Raw genomic sequence first — 18,247 nt, 5'->3', positions numbered from 1 at the left:
GTGGGTTAGAATGTTGTTATACCATTATAGAACATTAAAGTTTTATTGTTTTTTTATAAAAATAGAATTGAAAAATAAATTTTAGTTTGTACTTAGAGTTAATTTGGCTATTTAACATTTTATTAGTCATTTCTGTCAATATTACCTGTATAGAAGTAAAGACATTTGTATGATAGTAATAACAGTATCAAACTTTTTTTTTCTTCATTGGGAAACATATTTCGTGAACATTATTTTAAAAAATCATTCAGACAGTACCAAAGATTAAATAATGAAAGTAAATTTCTCTCCCACCCTCACCTGTTTAATTTTCACATTAATACATACATGATTAGGATTATCTCATGTGTCCTTGTAATTTTCTGTGCACATAGAAATAAATAATGAATCCTTTTTTTAAAGATTGATTTATTTGAAAGTCAGAGGTGGAGAAAGAGGGAGAGACAGAGACATCTTTCATCTAATGGTTCACTCTGCAAATGGCCTCAGTGGCTGGGGCTGGGCCTGGCCAAAACCATGAAGCAGGAACTTCATCTGCGTCTCTCACATGGGTGCAGGAGCCCAAGGACTTGGACCATCCTCTGCTGCTTTTCCATGCCAATACTATTGGATCAGAAATAGAACAGCCAGACTCTAATCAGTGTCCAGAAGGGATGCTGGCACTGCAGGTAGTCAATTGGCTTGCTATACCACGGCACTATCTCCCCAAACTGTACTATTTTGAAGATTGTTTGGCCTAGAATTGCACTCTTAGGCCGTAAAGGTTTCATTTCCCTTGCACAGTAGAATATTGTTAACATTGTTCTAAGCACATCCTGTCCACCTAGGATTATTGAGTTTTAAGTGAGGAAGCTATGAGGGCAGGCTTACAAGGCCATTTGATTGCAATCCTGGCCATATTTGTACAGAGTTATGCTTTACTATTTGATGTGAAAGCGTGAAGGGCATAAATCTTCAAGATTATACATACATAGAGAAAAAAAGAAAACACTGATGTCACAAATTCCTGGTCGTCATTTTGCTTTGCTTTTTTGGAGTGGACAATATAATATAATAAAAGTAATGCTCTTGTTTCCTAATTTCCCTCTTGTAATTATAGATCGTCTCTTTATGCAAATTTCAGTTGTAGGTTTGTGACAATTCAGTGTCGAGCAGCCTCAACAGGGTACATTGAAAAAGGACCAGACGTAGCCAAGCCCGTGCCTTCAATTTTAATTGTAGTAGTACTAAGTGATAGCATGGTTCCTTCAGCTTTGGACTGCAGTTCAGTTTGTTTACAAGATAAAGGTGTTATGTTAGAGTAACATAAATTTTTGTAGTTCGTAAGAATGTAACCTTTTCTGTAGAACATTTGTAGTAATAAATATGCTGCATTTCCTTTTTAATAGGTAGTACTTTAGTTGGGAAGTGATAATGGATAAGAATCAAAGAGCTGATTGTTTTCTAACTTGGTGCTTAGTTTTTAAGAAGTAAAAGCAGGCTTTTATACTTTAAAGCTCAAACAGTGTTCGACAGAATGTACTGCAAGTAATCATTTTTTTCTGATAATAGATAAGGTGATTTAGATGTCTAATATACTTTGTTAGTTTGTTTCTAAGGCTATATAAACAAATCAAGACAGCTGTTCATCCTTATATTTCTGGAAATATATTCAGAAGTAACATGGAATGTAAGGGTGAAATGTTCTTTATTTCACCTACTTTCTGCAGAGAAATTCCAGAGAGTATCTTTGTATTCATGGATTTCAAAGTTTGTTTGCACTAACATAAATTAATCTTTAAAGTTGTCTTCCATGAACTTTTTAGATGCCTTCATGCATACCTGGGAACTTAATTCTTTCACTTAACTCTAAAGATAATACCCAGAGCACTTACAAAGTTAAGGTTTTTTTTTAATTTTTGAAGTAGGGAATTATTTGTATTGTTAAAAATTTGCTTCTATCATCATAAAGGATCCTATGCCTCTTCACACTGTCACTAACAAAGCCGAGTGTTTTGCTGTTCTTCAAGTCCAGCCTCGAATTCCATGGCCCAAACCCACTCCCTGAGGTTTCTGGGTTCACATCACTGTGCACAAGGACTTCTCGAGGATCCTCTGAAGTCTCCTAGTGCCTGGTGTCAGTGGCTGCTGGGTTTATTCACTACACCACATGCAACCCAGAATACTGGCATATGCTCAGAGACGAGGCATTTCCCACTCTAATTGGACTCTGTCTTAGAGCTTACTTCAGTATGATGACAGAATTCTTACCAAGATGTAATGCAGAACTTTCATGGCAAATCCTGAAAATAAATAGTTTTGGGTCAGGTACGTATTTGCGTTGACTAAATTTTTTAAATCTGCTGGAAGTCTGGAAAATTCTTTTACTTCAGTGAAGGTTTTCAGTTATTTTGAGATCTTCATTGTTTAAATGATTGTGTACTGCACGTCAGAGATGGAGCATTGTATGATGATAATTGAAATACCCTGAAGTGGCTGTGATGGCCCAGCCTGGTAGACGCTGGGAATCAGAGCTCTGTCTGGGTCTCCCCTGTGGATGGCAGGGGCCTGTGCACTTGGTCCTTCTTTCTCTGCTTTTCCAGGTGCAGTACCAGAGAGGAGAGGTGGATTGGAAACGAAGCATCCGGGCTCACACCAGCACTGATAATGGGGTGCCAGCATGCAAGCAGTGACTTATCCCACTATATCAGAGTGTCGGTCTCAACTTTTCATTTTGTTATGCTCAATTAAAATTTCTCTCATTTTTAAAACATCCACTGATGTGGAAGATTGTTTAGCGTATTTTTTTAATTAAAGCTTTATTTAATTTTATTTGAAAGGCAGATTTTACAGAGAGAAGGAAGAGAGGAATCTTCAGCTGGTTCACTCTCCAAATGGCTGCAGTGGCCAGAGCTGAGCCAATTTAAAGCCAGGAGTTTCTTCCGGTCTCCCACATGGGTGCAGGGGTCCAAGGATTTGAGCCTCTGCTTTCTCCCAGGCTATAAGCAGCTGGGACATGAACTAGTGCCCTTGTGGGATGTTGGGGCTGCCGGCAGACCTACTGTGCCAATCCCTAGAGGGTTTATCTTGAGGCTTTCATCCTGGACCTGCAGCCTACGTCCTTTCCCAAGAGTGTGCGCGAGATCTACAACAGGGTCTTCAGAACCAGTGCCTAGGGTAGCATATGCATAGTTGGATTAGCATGTGCAGTATGACATGACCAAAGCACTTTACAGGGCACTTTCTGCTGAGATCAATCTCAACCCAAATCTGTCTGGGAAAGGCAAAGATTTTGGTAAAAGGAGGGTAAATAGTGATGTTTTGCCTGGTTGACAATTGTAGGAAGGGTGATCTTTTAGTTTTCAGAAGAGATAAGTTTGTAGAATATCTGTCATTCTCAGTGACTAAGTTCTAAGATTGTAGTCGCATGTGCACACAGTAGGCATCAATAACATGGAATGTTCAGATTTGGTCTACCTCATATTTTATGGTTAAGGGAATGTGCTCAGACATTTTCAGTGACTTGATCAAAGGCCATGTAAGTAATGGGAAAATAGGACTTACTGGTAATAATTCTTTATGGTTACACTGAATAGCATTTGACTTACTGAGTTTCTTTTGGGGTGAGGGGGGATGTGGTCAAATTTGATTTGTTGATGTATGCTAACTCCTGTGACCCATTCTGTCGTGAGACCTGATGTTAGAAGAGGAAAGTACCAAACGACCAAGTCATGGGTGATACTGTAGTTGCCAGGCTAAAGTAATAACAAGACCCTAACACTCTGGGTCTATTTAGATTGGTTTGCATTTTATAAAAAAGAGTATTTCCTAAAATGCCATATTCAGAATAATCTTCGGGGTTTCAAATATTCTAGGCTAGACCAAGGGGCATATTTGAAATCTTTCACATTTTGATAATCTATCTGCAAATTGGTGCTAAGTTGGCATCATTTCAGATCTCATTAGTACTGAACATTACATTTTCTAGTGATATGACTGGATTTTTTTGTCAATTAGGAGGTTTATCAGGAACAGGCATTGAGCTTAGTGGTTAAGACACTCACCTCCCATATTGACGTATTTGGGTTTAGTTCCTGACTCCATCTTTCTGCTAATACCAGCCCTTCCCAGATGGTGTCTAGCACTTATAGGGGAGACTTGGATTGAGTGCTGGAAGATTGATGTTCTCTCTGCCTCTCAGATACTTTTTAAAGTTTTGAACTTCTCAGGGGTATTGTGTTTGTAATTTTTAAGTCATTTGCTGGTTCACTCCTCAGATACCTCCAGTAACCGAAACTGGGCCCACCAAAACCAGAATTCCAGAACTCCAGATCTCCCATATGGGTGGCAGGGACCAAAGTACTTGCTGCCAACCAGGGTATACCTTAGCAGCAAGTTGGAGTGTTGGAGCAGAGTGGAACTAAAATCAGGCACTCCAGTAATGCTCTGGGCATCCCACGTATCTTAACCACCACACTGAGGTACTCCTGAATTAGTTACCTTCACTCTCTTTTTTTCTTAAGATTGATTTATTTTTAAGATTTTCCATCTACTGCTTCATTCCCCAAGTGCCACGTTGGCCTAAGCTGAGCTAATCCAAAGCCAGGAGCTTCTGGATCTCCCACTCTGGTGCAGGGTCCCAAGACTTTAGGCCATCCTCTTCTGCTTTCCCAAGCCACAAGCAGGGAGCTGGATGGGAAGTGGGGCTGTCAGGACATAAACTGGTGCCTGTATGGGATCCCTGCACATGCAAGGTGAGGATTTAGCCACTAGGCGATTATGCCCTCCTATCCTATCTTCTCCCTCTTTTCCTCCTCTCTCTTCCTTTTTCTGTAAGAAAGCTTTTTGCTGTAAGTTTTTGATAATGTGCAATGTTCACCATATAGCAGATACTCAAATACTTGTTAAATTACCTGGATCAAAAGAGGACTTGTGGGAATAATTTCCACTCCTATACTTAAAAAGAATGCTTAGAATACAGGCAGGACTATGTATCTTTTTAAAATAGGTCACATATTTGGTACAAATTCAAATTTGTGTGTGTGATTATGGTTGTCCTGGTATTTATTTAGCTATATGGTCCTTCAGAAAGTCAGGTCTTAAATTGTAGATATGTTTTGAAAACCTCATGTTGAAGTTTCGTTTGAAATTTTATGTCTGGATTCACATACTACTGGTGTTTCTCTGGGGTATGGTTATATCAGATGGACAGGGATGTGTTTTTCCTATTTTTCTTCACCTTTGTAAAAGTTTAAATTGTACCGTGTTCTTCGGGGGCATTAATAAGATGTATTTTTCCCCCTCAAAGAGAAGGAAAAGATGTCTTAAACTCTTAAGTAGAAGAATTCTCAAACAGGGTCCAGCATTTTGGTGCAGGGCATCAAGCTGCCCCTGCAATTCCCACATCATGTGTGACCTGAGTGCCCACTGCTGCTTTTCTCATCCTGCTCTCTGCCAATGCACCTGGGAAAACAGCAGTAACACTTGGGCTGCTGCCACCTTGTGGGAGATCCAGGTAGAGTTCCAGGCTCCTGGCTTGATCCTGGCTTAACCTCAGCAGTGGCAGCTATTTGGAGAAGTGAACCAGAGGATGGAAGATACCTCTCTCACCCTCCTTCCCTTTCATCCTACTATGGAACTCTACCTTTCAAATAAAATTTTAAATGTAGCAGGAAGAAAATGTTTTAAATGATTTTTCATTCTTTAGTATTGGTAGTTTTCAAGTTGAAGTACTTGCCTTTAACGTTTCTGACCAAGACAGTGACGTTTGCAGAGGCTTTTAGCAGGAGGTGCAACGACAGGTGTGCATTTTCAGCTTAGTCCTCCAATCCATCACGAGATGTCTCTCCCCACCCCAAATCCACACATGAGGGTATTTCAGTTAGATCCCACATTTGCCATATTTGGTAGTTTACTCTTGACTGTAATAATGTAAAGGTGTTTTTTTGGCTACGAGAGAAGTTCACAAAGTGCTGGGGGTATAGTAATAAGCAAGAGCACGTGTTTTCTGTGTCCTGGAATGTATTATGTTTAAATTGCTACAGTGGAATACATGGGACAACTAACTTCATGGAGAGCACAGGCTTATTTAGTTTGCAGTTTTAGAGAGTCTGGTCCAGGATCCCATTGCCCGACTGATCTGTCATCCTACTAGGGTGCAACGGCACTGTGGGTAGAAGAAAGCATCACATGCCCTCGGAGGCCGAGTACTCTGAGGTCACCCACCCCCAACCGGAGTTCCCGCAGGGGATGGAAGAAGTCCAAACACTACCGTGCAGAAACCAACATCATCGGAAAGACAACCAGAAGCCCTGAGCGGTCCGCAGACACAGAAGAACAATAAACGTCCTTTGGGACCAGGGAGGAGAGCTTTCTCTGGTCCGAGCCTGGCTCCACCTCTGGACCCCCACCCTGCCTCGCAATGACCATCCCCTGTTCTCTTCATTTCATTAAGGTTGGTTTTGGTGTGTATTTAATGACACAGGTAATTGACAAGATGCAGTTAAATGCAAAATAAAGTGAAACTTAAGATGAATCTCCTTTTCAATATTAAAGTATATAGGCATATAATCATCTTTAATTCATGATATAATTTTAGATACCCATAGTCCATGCCATTATTCTCCCATGGATAATATATGTAAATTAGTTAGTTCTTTGCCAAGAGAAATGTGGGGAGACTGCTTCCATATCTAGAGCAAAGTGTGTGGCAAACATGTGAAACTGAGTCCTTGCTGAACCTGCAGATGCTATGTGAATACTTCAACACAAAACTGATCATTGGTATCCAAATCTTGAAATGATTTTTCTGTTTGTTGTTTAAGTTGTATTATTATTATTATTATTATTATTATTAAGAAAGAGTTACAGAGAGAGGGAGAGATAGATCTTCCTCCATTTGTTTTGCTCCCAGATGCCAGGAGTTTCATCCGGGTCTCCCATATGGAGTGGCAAGGACCCAAACACTTTGGCCATCTTCTGCTGCTTTCCACATCATGATGAGTAGGGAACTTGATTGGAAGCAGAGCAGCCAGGTCATGACCCAGTCCCCAAGTGGGATGCTGGCATCAGGTAGTGGCTTTACACACCTGGGCACCATCACCAACCCCCCTGAAATATTTTCTAAGGTGAGCTCCTGCATGGAAGAGCACTGTGTCTTCTGACTAGGTAATTTTCCATTTCCACATAGCTCTGGTGAAGGTCTGTGGACTCAGGAATGGAGAACCACAGAAGAAGGAAATGGTTCAGGTTACTTAGGTTCATGGTTGTGGACTGTGACAGCATAAATCACAATGGAAAGAAATGAGCTGAAGTTACTCATTACCGAAAATACAAGATTGTTCCTTCCTCCATGTGCTGTGTTTTTTCCACAGTAAACTTAGAAAGTCTGTAAAATGGACTCAATACTTAACAGCCGCCTGAAGCTAGCACTGAAAGAACATCCCCCTTCAAGGCTTCCTTTGAGTTTGGAGGACATCACTGCAGACTGAGATAAAAGCTGCCCATGGTTAATACAAATAAAGGCTGTTAAGTATTTGGAAAATAATATACTGTTCTGACAAGGCCAAAGTATGTTACATGCTTTCCCTTTGCCTCACATTGTACCGACTGAGACTGTTGCTCTATGATGTGGCAGACCTTGGCTTTAAGGTGGTCCAAACATTGGGAAAAGAAAAGTTTGCCATCACTGCTGCGTCTGAGTGTGTGTCTGATGTGTCATCCATTAGATGGAGGCGATTCCGCTTTACCTGATCAACAAGACGCTGAGGTCTAACACTCCATAAGGAATGGTCTTTATAATGGTTTTCATGTCATCAAAGATTTCATTCAGTCATCAATACGTTGGCTGGTGAACTCTGGATGGCACGTCGCTGGCGAGCAGAACTGCATTATCAGATGGGAAGTGGCATGTCGGGTTCTCCAAATCCTGTAAGTTTCCTGCAGAATTATGAAATGCATAGAGGAATTCTGACCTTGTGTCTGCCAGTCTTGGGAACAACAGCTTTTTGTATTATCTGTTTTGTGGTTTTCATCCACCAGACCATTTACAAACAACTCCTTGCAGTGTGTTAACCTTTCTTGTTGAGATCAAGTGGAAAGTGTTCCTGGGACACAAAAAGCCTTTTTCTTAAGGGGGACTACGGGGTTAACAACAATTTTCTGGCACAAGTGGTTGCATTATGTTCTCTATAATGGATGTGATTGTTTAATGATGACAGACTTAAACTGATATTATTTGAACATACATTATTTGAATAATAAAAACAACTGGCTAGGCCTTTTTAAGCAAGTGATGTGTGCATAGGAGAGGACAAGACAGAACAGGCATGGTGTCAGAATCTGTGAAAAGAGCAAAGTCTGGGATATTGAATTTCCAAAGTACACCATTGGATCAGGATTTACACATGCAACTCTCCTGTGTGCAAAGTCGCATCCTTTGAATAACTCCCTTTATAGGTACAGCTTTGCTGAATAGATTCCTATGGAAAACCCGTTAAAATAATGTTTCCTGTGGCTGAGGATGAGTAGCAGGACTTTAACTGGGCAAGTAGGAGCTCTTTTACAACAGAAACTTGATTGTTGTAGAGGAGCAGCTCCTCTGCAGCTTGACTTGGCCTGGCCTTAGTTTTTCCTGGGTTCAATGTGCCTTCTTTGATAAACCTGAAATTCTGGCTCTGCTTGGCAGTCCAAGTCAGTTCAGTGGTGTGAGATTATGCTACCCCTGGGTAGGGAGACACAGCACGGAGACAGTCCTAACCCATGGCACATGCTAACCCGCAGCACAGGGCAGTGTGTGTTTCAAGGTGAGAAAGTAAAATGATTGGTTCTGATAGAGACAGCATCAATCATTTTTGGCCTTCATTAGATACAGGTAAGGCAAGCTACAGAAGTAACAGGAAGCAATATTTCTTCCAAGGACATGGGGCAACTGTAGCATGTCATTTAAAAAAATGTATTGGGCTCAGCGCCATGGCCTAGTGGCTAAAGTCCTCACCTTGAACATGCCAGGATCCCATATGGGCACTGATTCTAATCCTGGCAGCTCCACTTTCCCATGTGGCCTAGGAAAGCAGTTGAGGACGGCCCAAAGCCTTGGGACCCTGTACCCACGTGGGAGACCTGGAAGAGCTCTTGGCTTCTGGCTTCGGATGGGCACAGCACCGGCCATTGCGGCTCACTTGGGGAGTGAATCGTCGGACAGAAGATCTTCCTCTGTCTCTCTTCCTCTCTTTATATCTGACTTTGCAATAAAAATAAATCTTTTAAAAAATTAAAAATATACTTGAAAGGCAGGGAGAGAGAGAGAGAGAGAATAATCTGCCCTCCACTGGCTCACTCCCTAAATGGTTGCAATAGCCTGAAACTCTACCCAAGTCTCCCACATTGGTGGCAAGGGTCCATTTTCTACAATCTTCCCAAGAACATTAGCAGGGAGCTGGACCAGAAATTGGAGCAGCTGGAATTTGAATCAGCACCCTGATAGGGGATGCTAACATCTCAGACTATGGCTTAACCCACTGTGCCACAATGCTGGCTCCTATAACTAGTCTCAACGTCCTATGAGTGACTACAGCTTTCTTGTTAAGAGGCTTTGTTGTTCAAAACTATGTACTATCAGAATGTTTGCTTTCTGAAGTTAGTATGAGCAAAACATCTGACTTTATATATAATTCACTTTGACACAAAGAAGTGGCTTCTAATAAAAAAAAAGTGCAGAGAGGGGACTTTCCGAGGACACAGGGTCTGGTACATAGCTCTGTTGATTCTGAGCCTATGAAAAGGCAATTTATATAGATTTCACCTTCTTCAAATCTCTACTTTGCACAAATCTTGCATATGCAGTGTCCTTCATAGTAATGGGTCAGTCAACTTGATCTTTTTCCCCTCACTGTAGTGTTCCCTTGGATATACCAGGCTGATTGGGCTAGGGTAGAACATTCTTTGTGTAAAGCACTAAAGCATAAGGAAGCTGATTTTACCTGACTATTCAGCAATGCTTCAAAAAGTCAGATAATGCATTACTTGTCACCCTTTTAAATCTTATTTGATATTTGAGATTACAGACATGAGACCAAAGTGATCTGTAATGAGTTTTTCCGTTTTGATAATTCTCAGTTTAAGTATATATGTGTGTGTATTTACACATGCATGTGTCTGTATAATATAGTCATAACGCACATATATTCTCGCACTGTTGCCTGTTTTTGCCACTTCTAATGGTTCTATGTAGAAACATTTTTCTTCCACAAAGAAATGGCTTTTCCTGGAGGGTGGAGTCCCTACTTAAATTTCACTTAATGTCTTTTCATTGTCATGGCCAGCATTGGGCATGCTGTCCCATAATATTTTCCACATTAGGTCAACCAGACTTTTGTCTTAACCATTTCTTCAAAACACAAGTTTGAAACCTAGTATTATCTGTGGTTCTCTCTTCGTCACAACTCTGCCTCTGCTTAATAAAGCACAATTACCCCTAGGCAATGAGGCGCTGTGCAATTGAAGTCTTTCATAGCTCCATTTGTCTGCGGTCCCCTAAATGTCAATGGATTGCTGTGTTTGTCATAATGTGTGGCAAAGGCAAGTAAACCCCCATTAGGAGTATCATTAGACATGAAAATAGGCCCACAGGAACTGAGAGCGGCAATAAACTGTGAGACTGACTTGAAGGAAACGCAAGATGCTGTTTGCAGTTGAAAATGAGAGGAAGCAAATGCACAATTCCTCAATCCAATTTGTTTTTCAAATCTTTGCATGTTTACCTTTGTGCATCTACTTCGCTTGAAGCAGGATGAAATACACCATGATTTTAAAGTAATTCAGGAAAACCGCTGAAGAAATTGATGGATCGCATACCATTTTCATGGAACATTGGTGGAGAAGCAGGTGTTTGCCTCCCGGTGGCTGAATATGGCTTTCTGTCATTGACCTACTGATAAATAGTGGCATTTTTGCATACTCCAAGCTTAGGTATGCAGTGAGCTCACCTGTTCACTCAACCTATGGAAACAGGAAGTTGCTCACACAAGGCTATGATAAGGTTGACATTCTCATAACTGACAGAGCCTGTCCTAGTTCATGATCACTCAGCAACACAATTCTGAAGCTCTATTGCCTGGAATTTGACCCCTGACTAATGCCACTTCACTTTGATCTGGTAACAGGGGCTTGCCCTGTGTTTCTGTCCACAGATGTCCCTGTCCTCTGAGTAGTTTGATGAAGCGGTAGTACCTCCAGCTGCCACAAAACAGACTGGCCTGAAGTCAGGAGCCCCAAAGCTTCTAGATCTCCCATGTGGATGCAGGGACCCCAGGATGTGGGATATCTGCTTTCCCAGGTGAATTAGCAGGAAGCTGGATTGGAAATTGAATAGCCAGGACTTGAACCAACTCACTTCTGGGATGCTGGCACCACAGGTAGCAGCTTTACTCTCTATGCCACAGTGCCTGCCCCTGGAATAGTTTTATTACCAGCCCCCACAGCTCATGAAGATATCAGGAGGAAGTTCCAGGCTCCTCTGTTTATTATTATTATTATTATTATTATTATTGTTATTATTATTATTTAACACTGTTTATTTGTTGAGAGGGCTGATGCCCATGTGGGCCTCTGATTAGAGTGGAGAGGGTCAGGTATGGAGGAAGTGGGTGTGACAATTTTTTTTTTTTTTTGGTCTCCTGTGTCTACAAGGGAATAAGGGGAGAGGATCACTCCTTACTGTCAAATAACATCCGCACCTAGGGATGGGGAATGGTCCTTTGATGAGGCTCTAGAGACCCTGTGTGAGAAAGAGTGTTCTGAGGTGTTACTTAAGTGGTTTTAATAGCCCTGAGGTGTTCATTTTGTTGGTCCTGGGTTGAGAAAATCTTTCCAAGGTCTACTGGTTTACAAAGTCCACTAAAGTGTATGTACAGACTCAAGAACACACTGCAGAGCTTGGCCAGGAGAACTGTCCAACCTGCGCTACTTTTCATTCTCTGATGAGGCGGTTGACGTCCTCTGCTGACCTAGATGAGCTGTCCGTTATGTCCCCCATGTACACCTGGGCATACTGTCCACTGCACAAGTATCAGCAACTGAGGAGGCCCGGTCTTGATTCATGCACTCCAAAATGGGACTATATACACAGCCTGTGATTTTCCCTGTGGCCAGAGTTTGAGTCCAATGGTCCAGTCAGGTAATCCACCAAGAAACTCATCTGGGGTAACCTCAAAGTTAACTTGTGTGTGCCAGCCAGTATACGATGAGGTATGGTCTGTTAACTGCACCAGCCAGTGCATATACTGGTAAAAGCAACTGCTTGGTCAGTTCCACTTCAGCCCCATAACTCACATGAAATGACGGGTGCTGTGGCCCAACCCAACCAGCCCACCAAAGACTCAGTCCTTATGAATACCAGCTGTTGCTGTGGCCTAGTTGGGACAATCCCCAATAACCTCTACCAGGCCTTCACCCTGGTTTTTGGGTGTTCCAGCCTCTATTTGGCCTAGCATAGCCTAGCCCACATCCCATCTGGAGCTCATGCACATCCACAGGCGCTGTGACTTAGTTCAGCCTGCCCTGCTCCCAGACCTGGCCTTCACGTATGCCAACAGTTGCTGCTACTTTGTCCAACCTGGCCTGCCCCCAGCCCTGGTTCTGGTGCTCACCAGTAATAGGTACAGCCTGGCAAAGGAGTGTCCACAGTTCCCCTGCCAGGCATATTCTCAGCTTCTTGTGCCTGCCAGGGGGTACTGTGGTCCAGACTGATACGATTTGCCCCCAGTCCCAGCACTTGCCAGCTGGTGCTGTAGCCTAGCCCAGCTTGCCAACTCCTAGCCCTCAGGTGAACTGGCAGGTGTTATAGCTCAACCTGGCTTGGCCTGCCCCCTGTCCTGACTCTCATTCATGCCTAGTATGATTGGCCTGCACCTGTTCTGGCTCTCACTGATGGGTGCTACAACCTAGTTCAGCATGGCCTATTCATAGACCTGGCTCTCATGTGACCTGGCAGTACCACAGACTAGCCTGGCCTGCCCTACACTTATTCTGGCTCTCATGAGCACCAGCAGGCATTGCAGGCCATGTCAGTTTAGCCCATCCCTAGATCCAGCATACATGTATGCTAATGACTGCTGCTGCTTTTCCAGCCTGGTCAAACCACAGCCCTGGCTCTCGCATTCACCAGTGGGAGCTGCAGCACAGCAGGACAGTCCCCAGTGTTTCCTGCCAGACCTGGTTGCAGCCCCAGGTTTTGCTTGTGCTGAAAGGTGCTTTGGCTCAGGCTGGTATGGCCCACCTGCAATCCCAGCTCTCACTGGCAAGTGTTGGAGCCCAGCCCAGCAGGCATGGTCTACATTCTGTCCTGACTCTTCTGCATGCCAGTAGGTGTTGTGGTCTGGCCCACCTTCAGCCCTGGCTCCTGTGCTCTCCAGAGGGAGCTGTAGACTAGTGAGAGTTCTCCAAGTTCCCCTATCAAGCCTACTCTCAGGATTGAATCTCACGCATGCCAGTGGGGTCAGTGTCCCTCCTTGGCAGTCTGCCCTCAGTCCTGTCCCTTGAACGTGTTGGCCCTTCTCCTAGTCCCAGCCCCCACGAGCATCAGGTGGATTCCTGTCAGATGAGGTCTATGGTCCAGCCTGGCTTTACCCGCCTCCAGCTCACCATAGAAACCAGTAGAAGCTACAGTCCCACAGACAAGCCCACAATTCCCCCAAGAATCTGCCCTCAGATCCAGTTCTTCTGGTGGGTGCTGCGGCCCAGCCTGATGTGACCCACCCCATGCTCTGGCACTCACAGGAGGGGACTGTGGCCTAGCCTAGGTAGGCATGCCCTCCAGCCCCAGCTTTTGCGAACACCAGCTGGTGGTGGATGATGCTATTTAGCCTAGCCCAGGTCTCCCACATTCCTTCATGCCTTGTGTGCCTTGGCCTGACGCAATCATTCCCTCCAGTTTCCTCACTCTAAATCACTCCATCTCAGCTCCCTTGCCTACCTGTGAGTGCAGTGGCCTCATCTGTGGAAGAAATCATTTCTTCACTGTCAAACATGCCCTCGCTGGTCCCACCATATGGCTCCATACTTCTTTCCCCAAGCAATCTGTAGCTCCCCAGCTTAGGAGTTGGATGGCATGTCCTAGTCAGGAGTACCCTGCCTTCTCCATTTATCTTAAAAAATTAAGAATAATAAGTAAGCTGGCACACTGGTATAATTAACACAAATTTGGCAATAACCAGGTCCAGAATACCTACCAGCTCTTGGGTACTTTTTTCCCAGTAGTATAATACTTCCTTAGGTATACGGCAACCTAGGCAGTTGCCTACAACCAGGGCAGCCTCTTTGTTCAGTCCATTGTAATTCACCATCTTGTGATCTAATTGGTTTTCTCAAGTCCTTAGAACTCCTGCCCTTCTCCCACAAGGTCAGGTTAGGTGGGGCTGCTCCAGCAACATGAGGCTAAGAGGTCCACAGTTCTACCTGTCTTCCCTGTGGGGGTGAGGAGGGTGGGGAGCTTGCAGTCCTGTCTTTTTGTTGAGATGTTGTTGCCAAAATGGATTCTGAACCTGCCAGTTTGCCACGGCCAGTTTTGAGGACCTTACTTCTCCACTGGTGGTGAGCTGCTAGGGCAGGCAGCTGGAATACTTACTCACTACTGTGCTGTGGCAGCCCCAAGAATCTGCAAACCCCATCTCATCCACCTGCCACATCCCCAACTCAGGCTTCCCAGGCCTGTGACTGGAAGATAAGTTGCATGGATATACAAACTTCAGGATATATTCTTTTGGTATCCTCTCAGTTTTGGGACAAACCCAACGCTTCTCTGTGTCCAGGAAAAAGAGAAAAACCACATTTTTGAGAAGAAAGTCCTTGTGGGGTGTTGACAGCCTGTTGCTCTGCAGCTGTCCTTACTGCCCAGCCCCAGCTGTGGACCACTGCTTTACAGACCTAGGTGTCTGCTGCTCGAGTGTCATGGCTCTGACTCCTGACTGTTTCTGGAGTGGTATTTCTGGCTAGCTGTTTTTCTAGCTTTGCTTGAGAATGCATCCAGTTCTTAGAATGGGATGTGTTACTCAAACTGGCCCTGCTCTGTCAATAGCAGGTGGTGTAGGGGTTCTGGAGACCAGCTTTGGACTAACTCTGTGGGTGCCCTGGATTCAGAGTCTGTGCACGTGCAGAGGAGGAAGCTTTTACCCTTTATTAACCTCTCTCTCCTTCCTGCAGAACCCAGGGGACCAGAGCCTGACCCGAACCCGAAATGCTAGAGCCCTTTCAGAAGTCTACTAGAAAGAACCAATGTTAGCCACCCCCTTCACAGCTCCTGCTTCCTAAGCTTGTGCCTAGGAACCCGTAAAACCTGCCCCAGATCTGGGTGGGAGAGACACACTGGAACTTTGCTTCCTGTCTCTTTACTGATAGACCTTGCAATAAAACTTGTATTTTGTGATCATTTATTTCATCCATGTGAAAGGTGGAGAGGGAGGGAGAGAGGGAAAAAAAGAAACAGAAAGAGATATGTCCTGTTCTCTCATTCTCTCCTCACATGCCTGCAGCAGCTGGGGCTGAATCAAGCTGAGGCGGACGGCTGGGAATATAATCCAGTCTCCTTTCCAAGCAGCAGACTCAACTAAGTGAGTCATCACTTACTGTCTCCCACGGCGGGCATTAACAGGAGAGTGGAATTAAAAAACAGAGCTGTGACTTGGACCCCGGGCCCTCTGAGAGAGAATGTGGGCCTCCCAAGCAGCACCTTAACTGCCAGATGGACTAACCTTTATGAGGGACCACACGCTACCCGTAGAGAGGAGCCTTTTCCAGTGGCTCCAGGCTGGCTGGTAGAGGTCATCCCTCAGGATCCAATGTGACTCTGTTGTGTTTGTGCCAAATGGCAGCAAAACTAGTACGTGTTCACAAGAGAACTGGGCCCATGTCCTTTGATCAGACTAATCAGGGACAGAACCAAAGGGCATTAACAAGAAAGATTAGCTTTGGCTGAGTAGGCCAAACTGGGAAATGACAGACTTGGAATTTAGAAGAGCTCTTATTTGCATTCATTTTCAGAATGCTGTCTGCAGCACGAAAGGGACTCCCAACTGATTGAATTGGCGTCAGAATTAATACCGTGTTTGCGAGCATATGGTTTACTTGAGCTAGAATCATCCCGTGTCCTTTGGGCACACAGCAGTTGGTGATAGATGGAGACAGTGATGCCCTGATGCTGTTGCCAGACCTCTGTGATATTTGTTGTGGTTTTATAGGGTTGAAATCGTCAGACAAGTGGTTACCTCTTTTTATTTTTCAAAGATTTATTTTTACTGGAAAGTCAGAGAGAATGAGAGATAGATCTTCCGTTCACTGATTTCACTCTCTAAGTGGCCACAACGGCTGGAGTTGAGCTGATCCAAAATGCAAGGACCAGGGACTTCTTCCAGGTCTCCCACTCAGGTACAGGGTCCCAAGGCTTTGGGCCATCCTTGACTGCTTTCCCAGGCCACAAAAAGGGAGTTAGATGGGAAGTGGAGCAACTGGGGACAGGAACCAGCGCCTGCATAGGATCTTGGCACTTTCAAAGAGAGTATTTTAGCCACTGAGCCATCACCCCAGGTCCAGGTGGTTGCTTCTTAAAGAGATGTTATAGCCCTTGAAAATCCTAGTAAGTGTTCTCAGTGTCTCTATGTAACAGCTTCAAATGTACTCAAAATGAAAATCTGTAGGTTCATCTGATGATCTACTAGATGAAGGCTGATGCTCCAAAGACACCTTGCTCCTTCACATTGTGGTGATCGATTTAACATTTCAGGCTTTTCTTTTTTTTATTGGAAAGGCAGACTTACAGTGAGAAGGAGAGACAGAAAGAAAGCTCTTTCATGTCCCAGTGTACTCCCCAAACTGGCAAAGCCAGGAGTACAGAACTCCACCGTCTCCCACATGGGTGCAGGGTTCCAAGGCTTTGGGTCGTCCTCAACTGCTTTCCCAGGCCACAGGCAGGGAGCTGGATGGGAAGTGGAGCAGCCTGGACACCAGCTGGCACTCATATGGGATGCCGGTGCTAGAAGGTGGAGGATTGGCTTGTTGAGCCACGGCACCAGACCTTGTAGGTTTGAACATTTGTGTGTCTGGGAGAAAAATATCATTGCTCACCTCCTTTTTGTTCCCCTGTGGATGTGAAGATGTTTTGTTGGTTCCTCCTTTCACCATGATCTAGCTTTAAGCTACCTGTGGTGGGCAGGACAGGTGTTAATACATGAAGGAATCAATACTATTATATGAGAGACTTCTTTTCCCCCCCGGAAGGATGTTAGCTTTCCATATGCTTAGAAATCTCTCCCTAACATTCTCTCAGTGCAAAATGGTTTGGCAAATAGTTTGGAAGCTGGAGGCTGCCTCAGTTCTTCCCCCTTCCAGCTTCCATCTCCCCCTCTCCCTTCCCATCATGATCTTGGCCTTTCTCGTAGCGTGACTACCTCTGCCTGAGGTTGCATGGGGGCATGGAACTAAACTCCTGGGAGGAGGTATGCTCCAGGCCTCTGGGAAACTCACCCGCCATGACAGATGGTGGCAAATTAAACTGGAAATTGAAACAGCCAGTGTTTCCAAGGCCTCAGCTGAAGCAACAGTTCCAGAGGGATAGAGTATGGGAAGACAAATAGCAGGAAAGCCGCCAACAGCAGGCCGTGCCCAACATCGATTTGCTCAGTGACCACCCCCTGTTCTTGTCCTACAAGACCCCCACAATGATGAAAGCCCCTCAGTCTGCCCCGTCTTCTAGTCATACAACAGGATGAAGAAAGGTTGATATGGAATTGAGACCCCGGGTTACAGCCACCGGGTAGAGGATTGGCCCTTATGGAAAACCTGGCATGGTGGGACGAGGGTGAGAGGAGTTCCATCCTGCAGCAGGTGGGGAGAACAGGCAGGATCTTTAAATTGAGGCAACACCCTTGATGTAAAGAAGCAGAGACTGACACCCTGCTGTAGCAGGAAATGATTTGTTCAACGTCAAGGTTCTTGGGTGTTTGGTCCTCCTTAGGAATACAGAAAGTAGTATTGGTGCTAAGATGATCAAGTGCTTACTATAATTATTAATGTTACTAGCATTATTATCACCGTTCTAATCACTTTAGGTGCAGTAACTAAGTGACTAATCCACACGGTGGGTTTGTGTTGTTCTTGCCGCTGTTTGACAGATGGAGAAACAGAGGCAGAAGGGATGGCTCAAAGTCACGCAGACAGCCGGTCTGCAGGGCCTGCATCCTTTCTCTCTGATCTACGCTGCTCTTCGGGACTGCTTATC

The sequence above is a fragment of the Ochotona princeps genome, chromosome 5, assembly GCF_030435755.1.
Source record: "Ochotona princeps isolate mOchPri1 chromosome 5, mOchPri1.hap1, whole genome shotgun sequence".
In the NCBI taxonomy this organism is placed as follows: domain Eukaryota; kingdom Metazoa; phylum Chordata; class Mammalia; order Lagomorpha; family Ochotonidae; genus Ochotona; species Ochotona princeps.
This window is presented reverse-complemented; position numbering follows the sequence as displayed.